At 43.8% G+C, this 12,277-nt stretch overlaps 1 pseudogene; it reads left to right on the top strand.

The window, feature by feature from the left end:
- The first annotated feature begins 320 nt into the window (after positions 1-320).
- On the top strand, positions 321-438 carry LOC126485329 (5S ribosomal RNA; annotated as a pseudogene).
- The last annotated feature ends 11,839 nt before the right edge of the window (positions 439-12,277 follow it).

Here is a 12,277-nt window from a genome sequence, read left to right as displayed (position 1 = left end):
AAAGAAGCACACAAGCAAAGAAAATTTCTGCAACGCCCACCTGAAAACACTGATTAGCGAAAACACTATAAGAGACACTGTTAAAGCAAGTAAACACACCCCTGCAAAGAAGCAACAATGGAGAATTAAGGTGCCAGCGAAACGCAAAAGGAAATACGTGGCCGCCAGGCTCTGAATTCTTCTTGTAACTCGTTACTAAATGTCGAATCCTGCTTAGCCGTCGAATATAGAGTGTCTAGGAAACCTGCTTTCTCTGATCGCTAGACAACAATTCAAACAAATCGTATTAATGTGTTTCACTACAAAAAGTAACTGATAGTGCCAACGGCCTTGTCGCAGTGATAACACCGGTTCCCATCAGATCACCGATGTTAAGCGCTGTCGGGCTGGGCTAGCACTTGGATGGGTGACCATCCGGTCTGCCGAGCGCTGTTGGCAAGCGGAGTGCACTCAGCACTTGCGAGGCAAACTGAGGAGCTACTTGATTGAGAAGTTGCAGCTCCGGTCTCAGAAACTGACATACAGCCGGGAGAGAGGTGTGCTGACTACATGCCCCTCCATATCTGCATCTAGTGACGCCTGTGGGTTGAGGATGACACGGCGGCCTATCGGTACCTTTAGGTTTTCATGGCACGTTTGGGAGTTGTTAAGTTTGGGTTTAATTAATAATACTTTGTGTTAAAGAGATGTGTTGCAAGCAAAGGGTGACAGACAAAATAAGGAACCTCTCCTTTATAACAATTCCAAGATTGAGCTACATAGAATGTTTGAGAAAAGTAATGAGCTTTGACACTTGTGTCCAGGTCACTCATCTTGAAGCTTCATCTCAGAACTCGGCCGTCATCAATCAGGCGCGGCGCTTATGTTCTCTTCGCATAGAGGCTGCTGCTGTCACCTTGTCGTCTTGGAGAGTACTCGGTCAGAGTGCAGCTGGCTGATACCTTCTTCACAGCCCTCTCCGCTGTCGTTCACGACTGGCGTGTCGGCACTTCACTTTATTCCGTAACAGTATTCACTGATCGTAGATGTGGCGTCGATAGTTACGATGCCACAACGCTGGTGCACGCTCTCGTAAGTTGGCACTACGAGAGACGACTGGCTACGCCGACCACAGCGCCCTCTGGCCGACGCTGTGGAGCTCAGCGAGTGCCGTCTTGATTTCCGCGAGTTCATGAAGAGCAGACGGCCTGAAAATATCTCTTCTACTACTAAGTGGGCTAGCTTGCTATTGAGACTTTTTATTAGTTACGTTCAGTTACAGTTTGGACAGCAACGAGTATTTGTTAGCTTTGAGTTTCTACAGAAGAGTCATCCTAACTTCACAGGATTAGACACTGACTTCTGCTTCACACCTACGTGCCAATCCTAACCAAAGTTATGTATACACTTGATATGTTCTGTTGTTTTTGACTCTAGTAAAAGTGTTAAAGTTCCATGCAGTACCGAAGTGCTTCACCTCTCCTGCTCCTACTCGCTTCCTTCACTCTCGGCCTTTATTACAGAAGCAGTTCACAGGACCAGACACACGAGCCGCCTATCCAGGTGGATGCAAAAGTAGACTTTAAATGGAATATTTATTCAAACACTTCACTAATTATCCCATTTAGTAAGAAGGTATATGTTGATGGTGTTGAGACAGCAACCAGCCACAAAGGTATTTTCAGTTCCTTTAATTAAAAGTACCGTTACCATTTTCGACAATGGTTCAAATGGCTCTGAGCACTATGGGACTTAACATCTGAAGTCATCAGTCCCCTAGACTTAGAACTACTTAAACCTAACTAACCTAAGGACATCACACACATCCATGGCCGAGGCAGGATTCGAAACTGCGACCGTAGCAGCAGCGCGGTTCCGGACTGAAGCGCCTAGAACCCTCGGCCACAACGGCCGGCCCTGGTTTCGAATCATTACAATTCATCTTCAGACGGTTTTCATGCTTTCATTACATGTGGTGCGTTTTTTTACAGATTAATTGTAGTGAAATGCCGGTTTCTAATGTTTGTTTTAATAGTTTTCGTCCAACACATGTGAATACATTCCCACTGCACTCTTACCGTTGTGCATATAAATTTTTCTCACTGAACACTTTATATTTGTCACAGTGAGAAAAATTTACGAGTGCAACGATAGAGGATAATAACTGTAGAGGAAAACAGAAGTTGGAATACATGTAACAAATTATTGAGGACGTAGGTAGGAAGTGCTATTCTGTGATGAAGAGGTTAGCAAAGAAGAGGAATTTGGCGCTGGCCGCATCAAACAACTCACAGGATTGATGACTGAAAAGAATTACGTGAAGTGGACGAGTTCTCCCAGTTTGTTACCTCAGTCGCTAATTCCACTCTTGTTCTGCTCACCATGGGTGGAGCCAGTTCGTATCTTATCATTTCAGTCTTTGGTCGATAAATGTAAAGGCCGTGGGAAACGAACATGTCCATTATCATCACAGTGGACGTATCTGTACTGTCATTCACGGGCGAGAAGAGCATATGGTAGTCATTCTGTCATGTCCTGTGATCTCACTGCATGGTCTTTCCACTGTATCGCCGGATGCATCATTGTCTAACACCTCAGTCGTCACATTTCTATTAACACATTTATTGCATTTTAACATGCAATTTACCGTTTGAACTCGCTTCTGTACTCAGTGCACCATTTGATTCAATTCTATGGTCTATCTGTTCCCTCAAAAAAGGGTCCCTTCGCTACACTGTCAGGTTTTGTTAGCGCGAATACTTGTGTGGTGATCAGTGTTGTGGACTTGGGGCGTCCCACTTTGATGGAAATCTCGCTGCCGCTGAGAGAGTCTAATACAGATTTCCTTGCAGGACGGATGCATGGGTTCTGGGGCAGCACACACACACACACACACACACACACACACACACACACACACACACACACACACACACAATGAAAGTAACACTGAGTACTGAATAACAAAACAAATTACTCAACTTTGGTAACGCCGGTTACAGCAATTATAAAACGCAGGTTTAACCTCTCTGTCCTGCGTTGACTACGGCTCCATGAACACAAAGTAAATAAAGTTCTATGAAATAAAATAGGAAGAAAACTAATCTTTTGTCTTGACGTGGTATTCAAGGAACAATCCCAGACAAACAGCACTCAGTTAAATCTCTATGTAGGCGGCCTCTGTCCAAAACGATAATGCTATTCTCTGTTCTGTTTCTACTGGAGACTACCCACTGCCTATCTATCGCCCACTGTTTTGTCTCACACGATGACTTGAAGACATGACGAAAGTTCTGCAGGAACTCTTTAACAAGACAAGGAATAACTTGCAACTTGAAACTGACAACTTCTGGTCGTGTACGGTTACTTACGCGCGTGTACCTCTTCCTGGTAACGCTGCCGTTTCAAGGGTCGTGGCTCTCGCTGGCGCTCTGCGACATTCCGACTGCGTATGAACATCCATGGTAGTTGGTTTTGACCATCGCAAACTCTCCTTGTGTGGTACCTCAGTAGACCACAATCAGAGCGTGACACAAGGTGTCGAAACCACACAGAATGCCGCTAGCGTGGCACTCCTAAGATCGCAGTCAGACGGTGGCGACGGACAAAGAGAAACGGAGAGGCTAGAGGAATAGCACACGGTAGCGTTCGGGAGAGTCTGCACAGGGTTGACAAAAAGTGACGATTGTAAAAGCTATTTGGAATTTACTACAAAATTGTATCAAGTTAATAACAGACTAAGTACCATGTTAATTTCAATGTCTACTTGAATGTGTACTGTGTTTGACAAACGCAGTACTGCTACTACAGGCTCTGAGCATTAACAGTTGTTGCCTGGAATCTAGGGGATTAATAACAATCAGTAATTCAAAAAATTGACTATAATTTTATGCTCCATGCTTAACAAAATCATCTTCCCAGGAATATCATATAAAAATATGCGGTGACGTCATCATGACGGGAGTAACGCATTCAACCTGGTTAAATAGAGCATATTATTGGCATTCTCCAGAAAACACCACTTCAGGCGTAGGGGACAGATCTACGCTCGCTTCGTACTCTGCAATCCACATTTGTCTGTGGGTTCACAGATCCACTTTCGGACTATTTCTCTATCGTTCTAGTCTCTAATAGCATGTGGGAAAAATGAACATTAGTTTTTTCCATACGAGCTTTGATTTCTCTGGTTTTATGACGATAGTTGTTTCTCCCTATCTAGGTGCGAATCAATGAGATATTTTCCCATTTGGAGGGGGAAGTCTGAAATTTCCTGACAAGCTCTCGTCACAACGAAAAATCCTGGGTTTAGCTATTTTCCAGCCCAAATCCGTATTCATAACTGTTACATCCTTTCTCCTGTTTCGCTAGAATACAAAACTAACTGCTATTCTTTGAACTTTTTGAGGATGCTCAGTCAGTCCTGTTTGGTAAGGACCCCACAACACACAGTAGATGGTTTTCACCCTCTAAGAATTTTGCCAATAAAATGCACTCCTTAGTTCGCCTTTCCCACAACATATTCTGAGTGATGGTTCGAATTTAAGTTGTAGGTAACTGTAGCGCCTCGGTATTTACATTTCTATAGCTTAACATCTAATCGATGTATAACGTATTCTTTTTAGTACACATTTCTAGGATATTACACTTTTTTTTATCAATGCCAACTGACACTTTCAGTAAAACAGGGATATCTTGTGAAAATCATGTAATTCGCATTGATCTTCTGGCAGGTTTACTAGACGTTGAACGTCAGCATCAGTCTAATAATAATATTACTGGTTAGATCATCTAACTCTTTTGTATGGATTAAGGACAGCAGAGGACCTAAAACATCTCGTAGGGAAGCCCCAGATAAGACTTGTCTTTCACTCGGTGACCCTCCGTCGAATACTACGAGCTGTTGTGACTTCTCTGACTTCATAGATACGCAATTTAATAAGAAGTCCCTTCTGAGGAAAAATGTCAAAAGCGTGCTTGAAATCCGGAGATATAGGTCAACTTGAGATTCCCTGTCGATAGCACTCACTACCTCGTGTGAATAAACGTCACACTCTCTTTGCGAAATAAACAGTTAAATGAGAACTGCATTAGCTGTAAACAGTATACAAAATCCGCATAAGTGCGAACAGGACTCGCCCACCGAAGGTCCCACATAAACTTAATTGTGTATGCACATAGTCCACCCACGGAGGGAATCGAAAATGTTGATGATTTTTTCCTGTTATCGATATCCATACAGGCTAGATATACGGCTACCCATTTCTGCGAAAAAGGGAAAGACAGCTAGATTATAAAGGATAAAAAAATATTTCTTGATGTGGTACAATTATAAATTAAAACTTTTCGGATCTTTTCTTTTATCTGCACTGTGAACCCTTGTCTCATGCCACATGTTGTGATTATTGGTCAATGAGTGAACTGGTCTGATGAGTGAATCTGCTTGTATAAAAATATGTGACGTAAATGGCCTTACCTTTTGATTGCAATGACGTAGTTGATTAATTTTTTTACTCCATCAAGGGACCGTAGATCTTAATATGCAACATAAACTTTTAGTTGATATGTCAACACGTTCTTGAGAAAAAGGTGTCTTAATAAGGCAGACAAAGAGTCGGCTAACAAATGGGAAAAATATTTCTCGTGCGATGTAATTACATCCTAACAAATTTCGGATTTTTTTCTTCAGTTTTACTGTGAAACCTTTCTTCTTGCCAAATTTTATGACTTTAGGTCAACTATAAATACCCTATGGGTTCTGATGAGTGAGTCTGGCAGTATCAAAATAACTGATATAAACGGTCGTAACTTTTGATTGTATCCTCTTAGAAGCTTACATTTATTACACCGCCAAGGGACTATACATGTTACTATGCGACAATTTCAGTGTGATACGTCCACCCGTTCCTTATAAAAAAAAGTGTGTTAACAGACGGACGTACAGACAGACAGTTGGATAACAAATGACCAGATTCATCTTAAAATGGGCGAAGGAAAGTGCCCTGTAGGTTTTGATAAGTGAGTTTACGTGTATCAAATTATGTAATATAAATAGCCGTCCCTTTTGATTGTACTGACTTAGAATTCTGTACTCCACCAATAGACTGTAGATCTTGACATGTGACACAAATTTCAACTCGATACACATACCCTTTCGTGAGGAAAAGAGTTTTTAACGGATGGACTGACAGACGGATGGTAAGACAAACCGATAACAAATTGATCTTATAAGGATTCCTTTTCTACTGACTGACGTACCAAACACTAAAGATGACAGTTTTACAAAACTAACTAAATGTCCAGCATTCGGTGACAGAATAAAACTATCATTTTGATTAAAAAACTTACCTTACACTACTGACTCGTTTGATGCGGTCCGGCGCGAAATCCTCTCTTGTGCCAACCTCTTCCCCTCACAGTAGCACTGATAACCTATGTCCTTAATTATTTGTTGAATGTGTTCCAATCTCTCTTTTGCTCTACAATTTCTACCGTCTACAGCTCTCTCTAGCACCATGGATGTTATTCCGGGATGTCTCACTAGATGTGGTATCACCCTGAACTTTTCATTCCACATACTCCTTTCCACGCCGATTTTTCGGAGGACCTCCTCGTCCCTTACGTTACCAATCCAGCTACTTTTCAACATTCTCCTATAGCATCATTCTCAAATGCCTTAATGCTCTTCTTTTCTGGTTTTCCCACAGTCCATCTACATCTACACCTACATCTACATGATTATTCTGTAATTCACATTTAAGTACTTGGCAGAGGGTTCATCGAACCACAATCACACTACCTCTCTACCATTCCACTCCCGAACGGCGCGCGGGAGGAACGAACACCTAAACCTTTCTGTTCGATCTCTGATTTCTCTTAATTTATTTTGATGATCATTTTACCTACGTAGGTTGGCCTCAACAAAATATTTTCGAATTCCGAAAAGAAAGTTGGTGACTGAAATTTCGTAAATAGATCTCGCCGCGACGAAAAACGTCTTTGCTTTAATGACTTCCATCCCAACTCGCGTATCATATCTGCCACACTCCCCTCTTACGTGATAATACAGAACGAGCTGCCTTTTTTGCACCCTTTCGATGTCCTCCGTCAATCCCACCTGGTAAGGATCCCACACCGCGCAGCAGTATTCTAACAAAGGACGAACGAGTGCAGTGTAAGCTGTCTCTTTAGTGGACTTGTTGCATCTTCTAAGTGTCCTGCCAATGAAACGCAACCTTTGGCTCGCCTTCCCCACAGTATTATCTATGTGGTCTTTCCAACTGAAGTTGTTCGTAATTTTAACACCCAGGTACTTAGTTGAATTGGCAGCCTTGAGAATTGTACTGTTTATCGAGTAATCGAATTCCAACGTATTTCTTTTGGAACTCATATGAATCACCTCACTACCATACAGTACTGTGCTCCAAACGTATTAGTCGTACTGGCTCGATATTAATGACTGACAGTTATTTACCACGCACGAACATCCTCACCTGTTGGCTGTTCGTTCTTTGAAACAATGCCTCTCTCCGCGATGTTCGTTACTGCTGAACACGATCTCTCCACACGCTGTCTTTTGTGCAGCAAGCGACGCCCAGGGGAGACAGGCACGGCAGCGCTTAATGCCCCGAGATTCCTCTCTGCCGACACACCCTCCGACAACATGTTTACATGAGAGCCTATAGTCTTTAGGCCGCCCCTTCTCATGGGGAACAAACAAGGACCGTTGCGTGCGAGTACGTGGCGAGTGCAGGGGGGGTGGTTTCAGGTCAGGGGTAGCAGGGATGGGGCGCGTGGAGGAAGGAGGGGGGGGGGGGAAGGGGAGCGATAAAAGGGGGCGGCGGGTAGCGAAGCCCGATCGCGGTGGGCAGAGCCGGCCGGGCCCATCCAGCGGTGCGGCGCTGTGTCGCCTGTAATCCGCCAATAACCGTTCCGGAGGCAGTCGTTAGGCGGATAAGTGGCGTCCGCCGGGCGCCCCCCGGCTCCGCCGACGCGTAATGCCACTTTACAGCTCTCGTTTGTATTCAAAGGCGACGCGACGCAGGGCGGCGAGGAACCGCCGCCCGGCCGTGCGCCGCAGGTTTCGCGTTGCCGTCGCTATGGAGGGCCCTCGACGTCTGGGTAGACGACACCTACCCCCGCCACCGCCGCCGCCTCTTCCTCTACCTCTCGTCTCACAGCCGCGCCGGAGCTCTCCAGCCAGGGCTGTTACTGCCGCTGTGGTTTCAGCAACTTTTACGTCGCATGCCAGGCACGAGTGGAAAGCGCTCCCCCGAGCTGCGAAGCCAGTGGAAGACAAATTCCTCGTCGTAGGCTAGAAGCCCGAGGGTAAAAGGTCACGGGTGTAGGCAGAGGGGCGTATCTAACGCTCGGGTATATCAGCTCGTAACGGCTGTACCCTACAAAAAAGGAAAAATATTCAGTTAAAGTGATGTACTCGTCGACCTGCTGATACACTCCCATAGACATCGATTTTACGTGAGTAATTTTTTTTTTTTTTACACTTTTGAACATTTTTCAGATTTTTGCCCTAGCCATCCCGTTAACAGACGGCAAATCATCGAATAAAACTGAAGTGATATCAGGTGTTCCCCAGGGAAGCGTCCTCGGACTTCTGCTGTTCCTGATCTATATAAATGACCTGGGTGACAATCTGAGCAGTTCTCTTAGGTTGTTCGTAGATGATGCTGTAATTTACCGTCTAGTAAGGTCATCCGAAGACCAGTATCAGTTGCAAAGCGATTTAGAAAGGATTGTTGTATGGTGTGGCAGGTGGCAGTTGACGCTAAATATCGAAAAGTGTGAGGTGATTCACACGAGTTCCAAAAGAAATCCGTTGGAATTCGATTACTCGATAAATAGTACAATTCTCAAGGCTGTCAATTCAACTAAGTACCTGGGTGTTAAAATTACGAATAACTTCAGTTGGAATGACCACATAGATAATATTGTGGGGAAGGCGAGCCAAAGGTTGCGTTTCATTGGCAGGACACTTAGAAGATGCAACGAGTCCACTAAAGAGACAATTACACCACAATCGTTCGTCCTCTGTTAGAATATTGCTGCGCGGTGTGGGATCCTTACCAGGTGGGACTGACGGAGGACATCGAAAGGGTGCAAAAAAGGGCAGCTCGTTTTGTATTACCACCTAATAGGGGGAGAGTGTGGCAGATATGATACGCGAGTTGGGATGGAAGTCATTAAAGCAAAGACGTTTTTCGTCGCGGCGAGATCTATTTACGAAATTTCAGTCACCAACTTTCTCTTCGGAATGCGAAAATATTTTGTTGAGGCCAACCTACACAGGTAGGAATGATAATCAAAATAAAATAAGAGAAATCAGAGATCGAACAGAAAGGTTTAGGCGTTCATTTTTCCTGCGCGTTGTTCGGGAGTGGGATGGTAGAGAGGTAGTATGATTGTGGTTCGATGAACCCTCTGCCAAGCACTTAAATGTGAATTGCAGAGTAGTCATGTAGATGTAGATGTAGATGTAGATGTAGAAGTTTAACGTATTTTCTCACTCCATTTTTAAATAACATTGTAACGACCTGAGATGAATGGGGTCGGTGTGGTGCAGGGATGGCGGATTGGCAGGTTGTGGAGGTCATGGTGCTGGCTAGGCCTGCCCAGGAAAACTCCACTGCAGGATATGAAATATTTATTTGGCCTTGAGATACAATGTTGAAATGCTGCGAAGCCCCCAGAAATTCCCTCTGCAGACGCGTAGTCTGCCGGCAGTGCCACTGATGCCGAAGGTCACGGTGGCAGAATGGCTGTTTGACGTCTACGTTCTATCCCAGGACTCGGACGAATGCAGCCTTTCAGATCCACCGCCACGTCGTGAAATATCTCTACCATGACCATCTCACACACGTTCTTGATTTCTGGTGTTATCTCCAACCACTTTCTCGCCACCCACAATACGATCAACTAAGTTTAAATTACCTATGGAGTGTCTGCGCAACACCTGTCGAGTAAGTGGAACGTCTTCCGCGACAAAAACTGATACAACTCGCTGTACACTTTCCAGAAATAGTGTCCGGTCATATGAAACTTCCTGGCAGATTAAAACTGTGTGCCGGACCGAGACTCGAACTCGGGACCTTTGTCTTTCGCGGGCAAGTGCTCTACCATCTGAGCTACCCAAGCGCAATTGGTAGAGCACTTACCCGCGAAAGGCAAAGGTCTCGAGTTCGAGACTCGGTCCGGCACACCGTTTTAATTTGCCAGGAAGTTTCGTTGAATACTTTAACGAACGAACGAGTTACAACACCGACTGAAATGAGAAGATAGGTCGGGCGACATGGCGTCACTTACGATAGTGCCTTACTTCAGCCGTGTTTTTTACTATTCTGTTTTTCATTTTTCTCCTCGGTGTTCATCATGCGCTATAAGCTTTTTTAGCTCTCCCCCTCCAACCTAGCACGCTGTACCGCTGGTCTTCCCCTTTGGTTCTTAATATTGTATGTCTTTTTCTTTCGTTTGACCATTCTTCCTCTTCTCTCCCATTTCCGAAGGTGTGACGGGAACACCGTAGACAGGCTTCGTGTTTTCACCCCTGCCCACTCTTCTTCCAGGCATCCTCCTATATACCCAGATTAAAAAAAAAATTTTTTTTTAAGTGGTTGAGGCGACCGCTCACCAGAAGCGGTATATTCGAGTTCGAGTGCCGGTTCGGCACGAATTTTCAACTTTCGCCATTGCTTTACCGCAATGCCCTGTGCGGCTGGAAGAGATGAACTCCCACCATACCTTTCCTGTCTTTGCCCGTTCTCTGTTCCATATAAATGACTGGAGAAGTGGTTGCGAACTTTCAAAATTTGGAGTGGTAGCAGCGTTGCTAAATCTGGATTGACAAAATGCTCACTCTGTTGTTCAACGCAGCAATAGCTCGGGAGCACGATTTTCAACGTTCTCCGACTGATCGGCCTCAGAAACTAGAACGTCTCCATTTTCTACGTTGCTATCTCTCATGTTGCGCCGACTGCCATTCGTGTGGCAGCTACTCGCAGCCATAACCGGTAACTAAACCCCGAAAAAGCTGTGAAAGGAAATTCCTGAAGATAAGACTTTTGTCCCCAAAATGCAAATCAAATCAAGGCAGTTAAAGTCACGCGCAATCTACACTCAAATCTAGTCACACATTACCTAACCCTTCTGATCACAGAAAGGCTACCCATTCAAATATATTAGGAATTCCTGTTTGACTTTGATCTTCGAAGCGTTAATAAACCGTAAATACCACCTTTATGATTCCTGAAATATATTTAGTACCACAAAATGAACTTTTCAAAAATCGAACGTTGGGAACATGCGGGTACATATTTATAACACATAACATTGTGAAAAATGATTTTTTATTTTCATTTCTCACTTATCTTTCTTACTATATGTCTTGAAAGGCTTATTTGTTCTTCGTAGAATATGTGATTATATAACCAAATATGGAAAATTAGGCTTACACTATGTTACTGAGTTCTGCCACACCTTTAGCGTATATGAAGCTTCACAAAACCATTTGCATGCAAAGTAATTTAGCATTTTTGACATTCTTTTTTTGTATTCTTCTTGCAATGCCCACATCTTAGCTATTTGCCTAATTGTACAATCAGATGATTTTTCCCATCAAAACCTACACTACTTAGCACCCATTTCTGTAATGCCTTCGGATTTCGCACTGGAGTGGTAGGATATTGTTGTCAACTGTACTTCTTAAAGTAGAAGTTTACCACATGCCTTGTGAAGCCAAGTAAATCCAGTGGACTGTACGTGTACTGTAGTGTTTATACAGCAACCAAGCATTGTTTATTGATGAGTGTAGCGGAAAGAGCATGAAGCTGGTAGTACCACTCGCTGTATGTGAAATTAATCCTATGTTTTGCCATGGTAACAATTTACATCTGCATCTTCATCATTTCTCTGCAATTCGCAGTTAAGTACATAGCAGAGGGTTGATCGAACCACCTTCAAACTATTTCACAACCGTTCCACTTCCGAAAAGAGTATGGGAAAAACAACCACTTACATCTTTACGGGCGGGCTCTGATATCTCTCATTTTATTATGATCATCATTTTTTTTCCATCTAGGTTAGCGACAGTAAAAATTTTTGCACTCGGAGGAGATAATTGGTGATTGTAATTTCATGAGAAGATCATGCCGCAACGAAAAACGCCTTAGCTTTAATGATTGCCACACAAATTCGAATGTTATGTGCGTGGAACTGTCTCCGTATCTCGAAATAACACATAACAATTTGCCTTCTTTGAACTTGTCCTCCGTCAATCGTATCTGAAGCT

Source organism: Schistocerca serialis, chromosome 6 (genome assembly GCF_023864345.2).
Source record: "Schistocerca serialis cubense isolate TAMUIC-IGC-003099 chromosome 6, iqSchSeri2.2, whole genome shotgun sequence".
Taxonomy (NCBI): Eukaryota; Metazoa; Arthropoda; class Insecta; order Orthoptera; family Acrididae; genus Schistocerca; species Schistocerca serialis.
The sequence above is the reverse complement of the archived record's forward strand: the minus strand, read 5'-3'. Positions and strand labels throughout refer to the sequence as shown.